We start from the raw sequence: 10,935 nt of genomic DNA on the forward strand, positions 1-10,935 counted from the left end.
TTTCCTTTCGCACCTCTCTGTCTGCGACTCGGGAGTCTGACCTGTTCTGTCCACCGCGAATCACCAACTGACTCCATCGCCGCTGTGCGACCTTTTAAAGCATTTCAAGGCACGACGCCAAAAATCGAATGCAACATGATTGACAGATTCTTTCTTACACGTTCTAGAACAATCGGTTTGTTGTTTGTTTTTAAACATGGAAAACACACCGCAGAATGAAATAAAATTATTTCAGTAAAATTACTGGTACAGAAATATTAAATGTGTTGCCTATACAAGCCTTAAAATTTACTTCATACTTAAGAACCTGTGGCCACTTTCTGGAGCGCAGGACCTTCCCATGCCATTCTGTAGCTGAGCCGTCACTCCCAAGTACCCAACTCCACAACCAGCAAGAAACGCTCAAAAACCGACTGCAATCCAGCATCAATATCTGTCCCTGAATTCACACCGGGGATGTGTTAAGCTCTGGGTGACGGATCGGCGGGCCAGAAAGGCATTCAAAATGACGACTAAAACACTAAAAACAATTTCTGAGGATCTCACAATTGCAAATCCAACTCTATGAATGATCAACTTTTAGGTTATCGTGCACATTTTTAATACACCTTTTTTTTATAGCGAACGCGCACATTTGTAAACACTGTTGGTGCATTCTTCTGTCCACAATTTATCAGCTGACATGCTGTTAACATCTGGGATTTTGGAGTGTATTATTTAGCTTTATTTTCTGTATTGATGAAACAGGTCGCTTGCAAGCCTTAACTTGATTTAATCTGCAGTTCCAAGTCCCCCCCCCCACGGCGTGAGCAATGCGTTGCACATTGTAGCCCCTCACTCATGGACGACCTGAGAGGGACGCTTAGCTGGGACGTTCAGTAGCACGCGCTTCTGCTAATCGCGCGCTCGTTATTCTTTGATATATTAATTTATACATTTCAAAGTTGATCGGAATAGTCTGACCAAAATGCTTCCACTTCATTAAATGCACGCAGCAGAGGGGCGCCGTGGGTCTGGACGGCAACAAGCAACAAAGAGAACTGTCACAGCCTCTCGCCCTTGACATCAAAGCGTTCGCCCCTGACACCAGCTGGCCATCAAAGCAGTCAGCTGCTCTCCCTCAACATCAAAGCGATCATCACCCTTAAAAAGCCTCCACTGTGGTCCAGTCTTCGCTGGAGCGTCGCCTTTCATGGACTTCTGCCTGCCTGCCTGCCTACCTGCCACTGAGCCGACTCCTGCTCTATCCCTGAGATCGGTTACTTCAATAAAGACTTGAATCTTCCCTTACCTGGTTGTCCCGTCTGCTTTTGGGTTCTTTCCTGATACGTGACAGTACGTTCCAGCCACTATGGACCCAACAGACCATTCCACCACAGACCTGGCCACGGTCTGCCAGGCTGTAGCCAACCAGGAATCGGTCCTCGGCCAGCACAGCCAGGTGCTACAGGGGATGGCTGACGCCCTCCGTGGGCTCAGCTCAAAGATCTCCGGAATCCAGACCCAACTTAGTGCCTCCGCTAGCCCGGGATCCGCCCCTCCAGCTCCGCCACCCCCAGCGCCATCAACTTCGGCTAAGGAACCATGGGTTGCCCCGCCCGATAAGTATGATGGAGATTTTGGACTTTGTCGCCCTTTTTTGATGCAGTGTGAGATTGTATTTAACCAGCAGCCCCAGTCATATTCCACGGATGGAGCCAAAGTCGCTTACATCATGGGTCTTCTCCGGGGAAGCGCCCTGGATTGGGCTACAGCGGTGTGGGAAATGCGGGCCTCCACGTCCTCATCCTACGCTGAGTTCACCAATGCTTTTCGCCAGGTTTTTGATCATCCCGTGCGGGGAATGGATGCGTCAAAAAGACTGATCTCTCTCCGCCAGGGTTCCCGCAGCATCGCCGACTACTCAGTTGAGTTCCGTACGCTATCAGCGGAGAGCGGATGGAACAACGAGTCCCTCCAGGCCGGCTTTTCCAACGGGCTAAGCGAATCCATAAAGGACGAATTGGTTTCCTACCCCGAGCCTGGAGGGTTGGAAGAATTGGTTACCCTGGCCATTTGTGTGGACAACCGTCTCCGGGAGTGGAGGCGAGAGAGGACGCGCCGCTTTCCTGGTCACAACAACTTACCATGGGCCACACCTCCAAACTCTGGGGACCGAGCTCGCTCGACTGAGGTTGCCGTCCTCTGAGAAAGTTCGAGGCGTGACTCTTCCCCAGCTTCGGAGCCAATGCAACTCGGCCGCTTCCGGCTCAACCCGGAGGAGCGTCAACGCCGCATCACCGAGAACAGCTGCATGTATTGTGGTCAGCCTGGTCACTTTCTCGTCTCCTGCCCTCACCGTCCCGTCAAACTAGCAGGCTCACGAGGGAGGGGGAGGATCCTCGTGAGCCCAACTGTCTGCCCTCTGTCTCCTCGGCCACGTACCCAGTTGCAAGCTACCATCAGTTTTAATGGTCAGTCCACTAAACTTTTGGCTTTAATTGACCCTGGAGCTGATGAAAGCTTTTTGGATGCAAGTGTTGTGAAGGAGCTAGGTCTTGCCACTGTGAATCTGGACCAGCCTCTTGAAGCTAATGCCCTAGATGGACGTCTCCTGGCCCAGATAACCTCTAAGACCGAGTCCGTGCGCCTCCTGTTGTCGGGAAACCATCAAGAGGAGTTAAGTTTTTTCGTTATCAATTCTCCCTTTGTTTCCATTATACTTGGTCATCCCTGGCTGATTAAGCATAGTCCCCATATTGATTGGTCATCGGCCAGAATTTCAAGTTGGAGTCCCGTCCGTCATGCCATATGCCTCCAGTCTGCTCTGCCTCAGTCTGTCCCCTGTCAGGTGTCAAGCTCTGAGACCTCTGACCTGTCACTGGTGCCTCCAGAGTACCATGACCTCCAAGCCGTGTTCAACAAGCAGCAAGCTCTCTCCTTGCCTCCTCATCGCCCCTATGATTGCGCTATTGACCTGCTGCCGGGCGCTCCCCTCCCCAGCAGCTGCCTATATAGCCTCTCCAAGCCTGAGCGGGAGTCCATGGAGAGATACATCAAGGACTCCTTGGCTGCTGGTCTTATTCGCCCGTCATCATCACCCCTTGGTGCGGGGTTCTTTTTTGTGGCCAAGAAGGACAAGACCCTCCGGCCGTGTATTGACTATAGAGGCCTAAATAACATCACAGTCAAGAATAAGTACCCTCTGCCCCTCATGACTTCCGCTTTTGATTCTCTCCAGGGAGCCACAGTGTTCACTAAACTAGACCTCCGCAATGCTTACCACCTGGTCCGGGTTCGAGATCGAGATGAATGGAAGACTGCCTTCAACACCCCCCTGGGGCATTTTGAATATCTGGTGATGCCGTTTGGTCTCACTAATGCCCCAGCTGTCTTCCAGAGTCTGGTCAATGACGTCCTACGTGACATGTTGGACTGTTTCGTTTTTGTTTACCTGGATGATATCATGATTTTTTCCAGAGACCTGTCAGGGCATGTCATGTACGTCCGCCAAGTCCTTCAACGGCTTCTGGAGAACCGCCTTTTCGTAAAGGCAGAGAAGTGCGAATTCCATGCCCCTTCAGTCACCTTCCTGGGCTACATCGTGGCCGATGGGCAGGTGAGAATGGACCCCGCCAAGGTCAGAGCGGTTCTTGAGTGGCCAAGCCCGACCAGCCGTAAGCAGCTTCAGAGGTTCCTCGGGTTTGCCAACTTCTACAGACGGTTCATCCGCAACTACAGCCGCGTTGCGGCCCCACTAACCGCTCTTACCTCCACCTCCAGACCGTTTCTGTGGACCCCTGTAGCAGAGGCAGCTTTCCAAGCCCTCAAGCACCGCTTCACCACAGCTCCTATCCTCATCCAGCCAGACCCAACCAAGCAGTTCGTTGTAGAAGTGGACGCCTCTGAGATTGGGGTGGGGGTGGTCCTTTCTCAGTGTTCCGGTGAGGATGGCAAGACACACCCCTGTGCCTTCCTGTCTCGCTGCCTCTCCCCAGCTGAAAGGAACTATGATGTGGGGAATCGTGAGCTCCTGGTGGTGAAATTGGCACTGGAGGAATGGCGACATTTTCTGGAGGGGTCTGAGCTTCCTTTTATAGTGTGGACTGACCATAAGAACCTGGAATACATCCAGTCAGCAAAGCGACTCACTGCGCGCCACGCCAGGTGGGCGCTCTTTCTTGGTCGCTTTAATTTTTCCATGACGTACAGACCTGGCTCCAGGAATGCTAAGCCCGATGCTCTGTCTCGTGTGCATGGGGAGGAGTCTGAGCCCAAGCTCCAACCTGACACCATCGTTCCCTCTACCTGTGTGGTTGCGGCTGCGGCTGTCACCTGGATCATAGAAAGGGAGGTCATGGCAGCACAACAGACTCAGCCTGACCCAGGTAACGGTCCCTCCGGGCACTTGTTTGTTCCAGATGCTGTTAAATCTAGCGTGTTGCAGTGGGCTCACTCTTCCAAACTTACCTGCCATCCTGGAGTAACCCGTACCCTAGCCTTCCTCCGCAGGCGGTTCTGGTGGCCTTCCATGACGGAGGATACTGGGTCTTTTGTTTCTGCCTGTCCTGTTTGTGCCCAGAATAAGCCCTCCACTCGGGCCAGTTCCGGTCTGCTGCGCCCCCTGCCTGTTCCACACCGTCCCTGGTCGCATCTGTCCTTGGATTTCGTCTCTGGTCTGCCCGCCTCCGACGGTAACACCGTTGTACTGACTGTTGTTTATCGCTTCAGTAAATTTGTTCACTTTTTGCCCTTGTCTAGACTGCCTTCGGCCCGATAGACTGCGGATCTGCTGGTCAGGGAGGTTTTCCGGGTCCACGGTCTCCCCCGTGATATCGTGTCTGACCGTGGCCCCCAGTTCACTTCTGCTGTCTGGAAGGCTTTCTGCTCTGCCATCGGTGCCACCGTCAGCCTGTCATCGGGGTTCCATCTTCAGACCAATGGCCAGGCCGAGAGGGCCAACCAGGCATTGGAGACGGTTCTCCGCTGTCTGGTGTCTGCCAACCCATCCTCTTGGTCCTCACAACTTCCCTGGGTAGAATATGCCCATAACACCCTGCCATCGTCTGCTACTGGGTTGTCCCCTTTTCAATGCCTTTACGGCTATCAGCCTCCCCTTTTTCCTTCGCAAGAGGTAGACATTCCAGTTCCGTCTGTCCAGGCCCATGTCCGTCGGTGCCGTCGGACCTGGCGGCGAGCCCGTGCCGCACTGCTCAGGACCTCCGGCCATTACCAACGCTTGGCGGATCGTCATCGCACCCCTGCTCCGGACTACTCCCCCGGTGACCAGGTATGGCTCTCTACCAAGGATCTACCCTTGAAATCGGACGCTAAGAAACGGTCCCCCAGGTATATTGGTCCCTTTCCCATTGTCAAAGTCATTAACCCCTCGGTGGTCCGTCTGAAGCTGCCCCGCACTCTCCGAGTTTACCTTTCCTTCCATGTGTCCTGCCTCAAACCTGTCTCTACCAGCCCTCTGGTTCCTCCGGCCCCCCCGCCTCCAGCTTCTCGTATGATCAACGATCATCCGGCTTACACTGTTCGTCGTCTCCTGGACTCTCGGCGCTGCGGTCGCGGCCTGCAGTATCTCGTGGACTGGGAGGGATATGGCCCAGAGGAGAGGTGTTGGGTCCCTCGTCGCCTGGTCCTGGACGTGAACCTCATCCGGGACTTCCACAGGACGCACCCTGACGGGTCTGGTAGGTCGCCCGGTGGCGCCCCTCGGAGGGGGGGTACTGTCACAGCCTCTTGCCCTTGACATCAAAGCATTCGCCCTTGACACCTGCTGACCCCCCCTGTTACAGCCTCTCGCCCTTGACATCAAAGCATTCGCCCCTGACACCAGCTGGCCATCAAAGCAGTCAGCCGCTCTCCCTCGACATCAAAGCGATCATCACCCTTAAAAAGCCTCCACTGTGGTCCAGTCTTCGCTGGAACGTCACCTTTCATGGACTTCTGCCTGCCTGCCTGCCTGCCTACCTGCCACTGAGCCGACTCCTGCTCTACCCCTTAGATAGGTTACTTCAATAAAGACTTGATTCTTCCCTTACGTGGTTGTCCCGTCTGCTTTTGGGTTCTTTCCTGATACGTGACAAGAACGCAAATAAGATTTTTGTTTTTTTACTTAAACAGGCCCAAGTGACCTTAAAATATTTGCAGCAGTTTGAAATCAGAGTTAACAACTGGTTGTTAATTTATCACAACAAATAAAACAAAGATGATACAGCAGTCTTTTCTGTTTTAAGTTAAATTAGACATTTCAGATAAAAAAAGTAATGGTCCATAGCCTTGAAATAAATAAAATTTAAATAGATTAAATGTTATATAACGTCAAACACACTGAGTGAAATGTAAACCTGCTATAGAGCAGTTGATTTCTGCTGAATTATATTAGTATCATTTGAACATTGAACAAAGTGACAATAGTATAAAAAACAAGGAACTATTATGCCTTTCATTGGAAATGGCCATTTAGGTCTTCTCTTTCACCATTTTTGCAAGTTCTTTGCAAAATTAAGCATTTCAGTTTTTTCACAGGCTAATCTGTTCCTCTTCATCCACCACAATGATTTTTCAGACTGTAGAATAGATTCAAATTCAGAAATTCGTTGGATTTCCACACATGATTTGGTCCATAACAGTTTTGTAATTTCAAAAGTAAAAGCAATTGTCTCATAATAGCAAATATTGTACAGGTGTCTGACACAAACAATTTTGTAATGTATTGGGACTTATGTTAATGCGCAAACTCTCTAGTTAGTCTTTGATGGGGGGCTCTCGTGAGGCGAGACTAGGAAGTAATGTTAAGTATGAGCCGAACTGGAGGGAACGCAGGTGTAGCCTGATGGCTGAGTATCCTAACTTTGCTAAGTTCTAAGTAAAGAGTTCGTTTACAACCAATGTCTCTCTCGTCTCTAAGTCGAATCCTACACTGGCGACGAAACAGATCCGAACTCCAACAGTTCCGAACAGTTTATTGATGGAAATCAGCAACCTCCGATATTCTACTACAGCTTTGAGGAATCTGTGAGTAGCCTAACGACTTCACCATGACCACACTGGGTCGCATAGAAGAGTTTGATGAAGGCTTCAGCACTGCCATTGAGGAGTATATTAAGAGACTGGAATGTTTTTCCTGGCAAATGGAGTAGATGGGGAGGAGAAGAAACGCGCTATTTTGCTTAGCGTCTGTGGTGCTGCAACGTATTCTACACTACGTTCGGTGGTCGCTCCCGTCCTTCCTACGGCCGTCACCTATGAAAACTTAGTATTGGCCTTGAAGCGCCACTACAGTCCTCCTCCACATCACAAATTGTTCAGCGTTTTCAGTTTCACAATTGCAAACAAAAGCAAGGCCAAGGAATCTTCAGCTACATTGCTGAACTCCGTAAACTGTCAGTGCATTGCGCTTTTGGTGACCAACTGGAAGCCATGCTGCGTGACAGAATTGTCTGTGGGGTGCTAGATGAAGCGCTGCAGCGCCGCCTGCTGGCTGAAAAGGAACTCACATTCAAAGCAGCAGAGGAGAAAGCCCTTGCAGCGGAAACAGCCACGTTAAATGCGCGAACACTACAACCAAACCAGCTGGGACCACCACAGTCAGCAGAAGTTCATCAGACTGCACTAATTCAAACCGTTTTGAAAGTGAAACAAACAGTGGCAGAAGGTGGTGCAAAGCCATGTTTTCGTTGTGGAGGCACACACAACCAACAACATTGCAAATTTACCTCTGCTGTATCCCACTATTGCAAAAAAAGGGGGCACATTTCTCGTGTTTGTTTTAAAAAGAGCAGGGATGTCGCATCAGCAGATTCTTCTGACACAGTTCCTCAATCCGAACAACACACACACACTGTTAGGCAACAACAAGAGGAATATGACATTTACACCATGGGCAGGCAGCTGTATGCTCACGTAAAAAGCCATATCAAGCCACTGTGATCCTGAATAACAAAACACATGTAATGGAGGTGGACTCTGGAGCCGCATGCTCCTTGATCAGTGAGGGCAGTTACAACACCTTGTGGCCTGACCAGCCGCCTTTACTGCACAAGGACAGTAGTGCGCTTAGACAATGGTCACAAGCAGAACTACAAGTTAATGGGAAGTTTTTGGTGGATGTGCAGTATCAAGGCAATCACAAGACCTTACCACTGATTATTGTTCGAGGTCACGGGGCAAGTCTACTGGGCAGGGACTGGTTTGAGGCACTAGGCATTTCTGTAATGGGGGTGCGCCAAGTATGCTTACAATCCGTGGAGTCCATCTTAACAGAATATGCAGAAGTCTTCCAGGACCTCGGGGCTTCACGAACCCCTCCAATTGCTATTGATATTGATACGACAGCATCACCCAAGTTTTTAAAGCACGTTTGTGCCCTTTGTCCTTCGGCCAAAGCTAGATGAGGAGCTTGACAAGCTAGTAGCTCAGGGTATTTTTGAACCCATGAGACACTCAAGGTGGGCCACACCCATCGTACCAGTAGTTAAAAAGGATGGCAGCTTAGGAATTTGCGGTGACTATCGCTGCACTGTGAATACAGTTGTGACACGTGATGTATACCCTATTCCTACGGTGGCTGTTCCAGACTGGCGGGGGGGGGGGTGCTTTTCAGTAAATTGGACCTCAAACAAGCTTACCAGCAGCTGGTGCTGGACAACGACGCTGCAGAGCTTCTCACTATAAACACCCATCGCGGGCTGTTTCGGGCCCACCGCCTGCAGTTTGGAGTATTGGCAGTTGTGTCCCTATTTCAGCATTTCACGCCAGTATACCAGGCGTGCAACCGTACCTGGATGATGTCTTAATAGCGGGAAAGACTGTTGACCAGCACAATGACCGTCTTCGTGCAGTGCTGGAACGATTTGCAGAAGCAGGATTGCGGCTACAGAAGGAGAAGAGTGTGTTTGCTGCTGACCAAGTTGAATTTTTAGGTTTTCATGCGGACAAGGATGGCGTGCGGCCGACTATGGAGAAAGTTGAGGCTATTCATAAGGCGCCTTCATAGAACCACTGCACCGCCTCCTGGATCAGTCTGCACCCTGGCAGTGGACTGACGCACATGAAAAAGCTTACACTGCTGCAAAACAACTGCTTCAGGCTGATGGCGTGCTCACGCACTATGACGAAACAAAGCAATTAGCCTTTGTTTGTGACGCTTCGCCTTATGGCTTGGGGGCGCTGCTCTTCCATATGGAGTCTGATGACCGGGAGGCTCCCATCATCTTGCCCAAATAGATAAGGAGGCCTTGGCGGTCATTTTTGGAGTCAAAAAATTTCACCAGTACCTTGCTGGTCGCCACTTTGTGGTTTTTACTGACCACAAACCTCTTTTGGGCCTGCTACACCACTCTAAGCCCATGCCACCTGTCCTGTCCCCACGCATGCTACGGTGGAGTGTTCTTTTTGGGGCCTACGATTACGAATTGTGCTACCGCCCTGGCAAACAGCTAGCAAATGCTGATGCCCTCAGTCGCTTACCACTGCCCGCTGGTATGCGTGAGAGCCCTCCACCCATGGAGGTGCTCTTACTGGAAATGCCGCCTGAAGCCCCACTGAATGCAAAACACATTGCCACCCTTACTCGGAAGGATCCAGTTCTGTCCTGGGTGCTGCGCTGGGTCTTGCATGGCTGGCCAGTGGATACACCTGACAGCCGTTTCAAGCCGTTTTTCACCCGGCGCCATGAACTGTCCACACACAAGGACTGCCTATTATGGGGGAGTCGTGTAGTTATTCCCAACCTGGCGAGGGAGGAGGTGCTAGCCATGCTGCATGATGCACACCCAGGCATTGTGCATATGAAGGGCCTGGGGAGGAGTTATGCGTGGTGGCCAGGTATGAATTTAGCAATAGAACAGACAGTAAAATCCTGTGAAACCTGCCAGAGAACTCGTCATGCACCACCAACAGCACAGCTGCACCCTTGGGAGTGGACAACTAAGAAATGGTCCCGGCTACATATTGACTTTGCTGGTCCGTTCCAGGGGAAGACATTTCTCATAATTGTGGACTCACATTCTAAGTGGTTAGATGTTGCCATGGTGAGTTCAATATATTCCTCTGCAGTGATCAGCACACTGAGGCTCCTCTTTGCAACTCACGGGTTGCCAGATGTCATTGTTTCTGACAATGGTGCAGCCTTCACATCAGAAGAATTCAAAGAGTTTGCTAGACGGAATGGCATCAGAGCAGTGACTACGGCCCCTTACCATCCTCATTCAAATGGCCAAGCAGAACGTATGGTCCAGACAACCAAGGAGGCCCTGTCTAGGATGACTATCGGTGACTGGCAGACACGCCTGGCTAGGTTTCTCCTGTCACAGCATGTGACTCCCAATTCAGCAACAGGAAAGAGCCCTGCCGAGCTTCTCATGAACCGGCGTCTTACCACGGCCTTTGATCGTCTTCATCCTGACTATGAATATGAGATGCACCTCAAGCAGGAGGTGAGTGCAGAAAAGCTGCAAGGCCCAAACAGATGTTTTAGGCCACAGGACACTGTGTACATGAGGAGCTACACTGGGGGACACAAACGGGTCCCTGGCGTGATAGCTGATCCTACTGGCCCAGTTTCATATAGAGTGCAGACTCCTGATGGGCAAATGCATCGACATCACGTGGATCAGCTGCATGGTAGAATGACTGCACGCACGGATGTGGTCGCTGGAGAATTAATTGTTCCTGGTGAGCAGTCACCTGAAGATGGGCCGCTCGAGTCTACCTCGCCTGAAACGCCACGACCAGAGACCAGCAGGTCTGTTGAAGATCCCTCTGGTCCTGTGTCAATTCCTGTGCCCACTACCCCTCTACAGCGTCCGGCAAGAGACCGGCACCCTCCACGCCACTTGGCAGATTTTGTTGACTGGGGGAAAGGTGTGTAATGTGTTGGGACTCATGTTAATGTGCATGCTCTCAAAATACAGGAACCCTGTATTTTGAGAGCGAACAGCTCGA

The 10,935-nt window shown here is 51.0% G+C and overlaps 1 pseudogene; it reads left to right on the plus strand.

Moving 5' to 3' along the window:
* Nucleotides 1-7,028: 7,028 nt before the first annotated feature.
* LOC130118537 (uncharacterized protein K02A2.6-like) lies at nucleotides 7,029-10,391 on the plus strand (annotated as a pseudogene).
* The last annotated feature ends 544 nt before the right edge of the window (nucleotides 10,392-10,935 follow it).

This window comes from Lampris incognitus, chromosome 9 (assembly GCF_029633865.1).
Source record: "Lampris incognitus isolate fLamInc1 chromosome 9, fLamInc1.hap2, whole genome shotgun sequence".
NCBI lineage: Eukaryota > Metazoa > Chordata > Actinopteri > Lampriformes > Lampridae > Lampris > Lampris incognitus.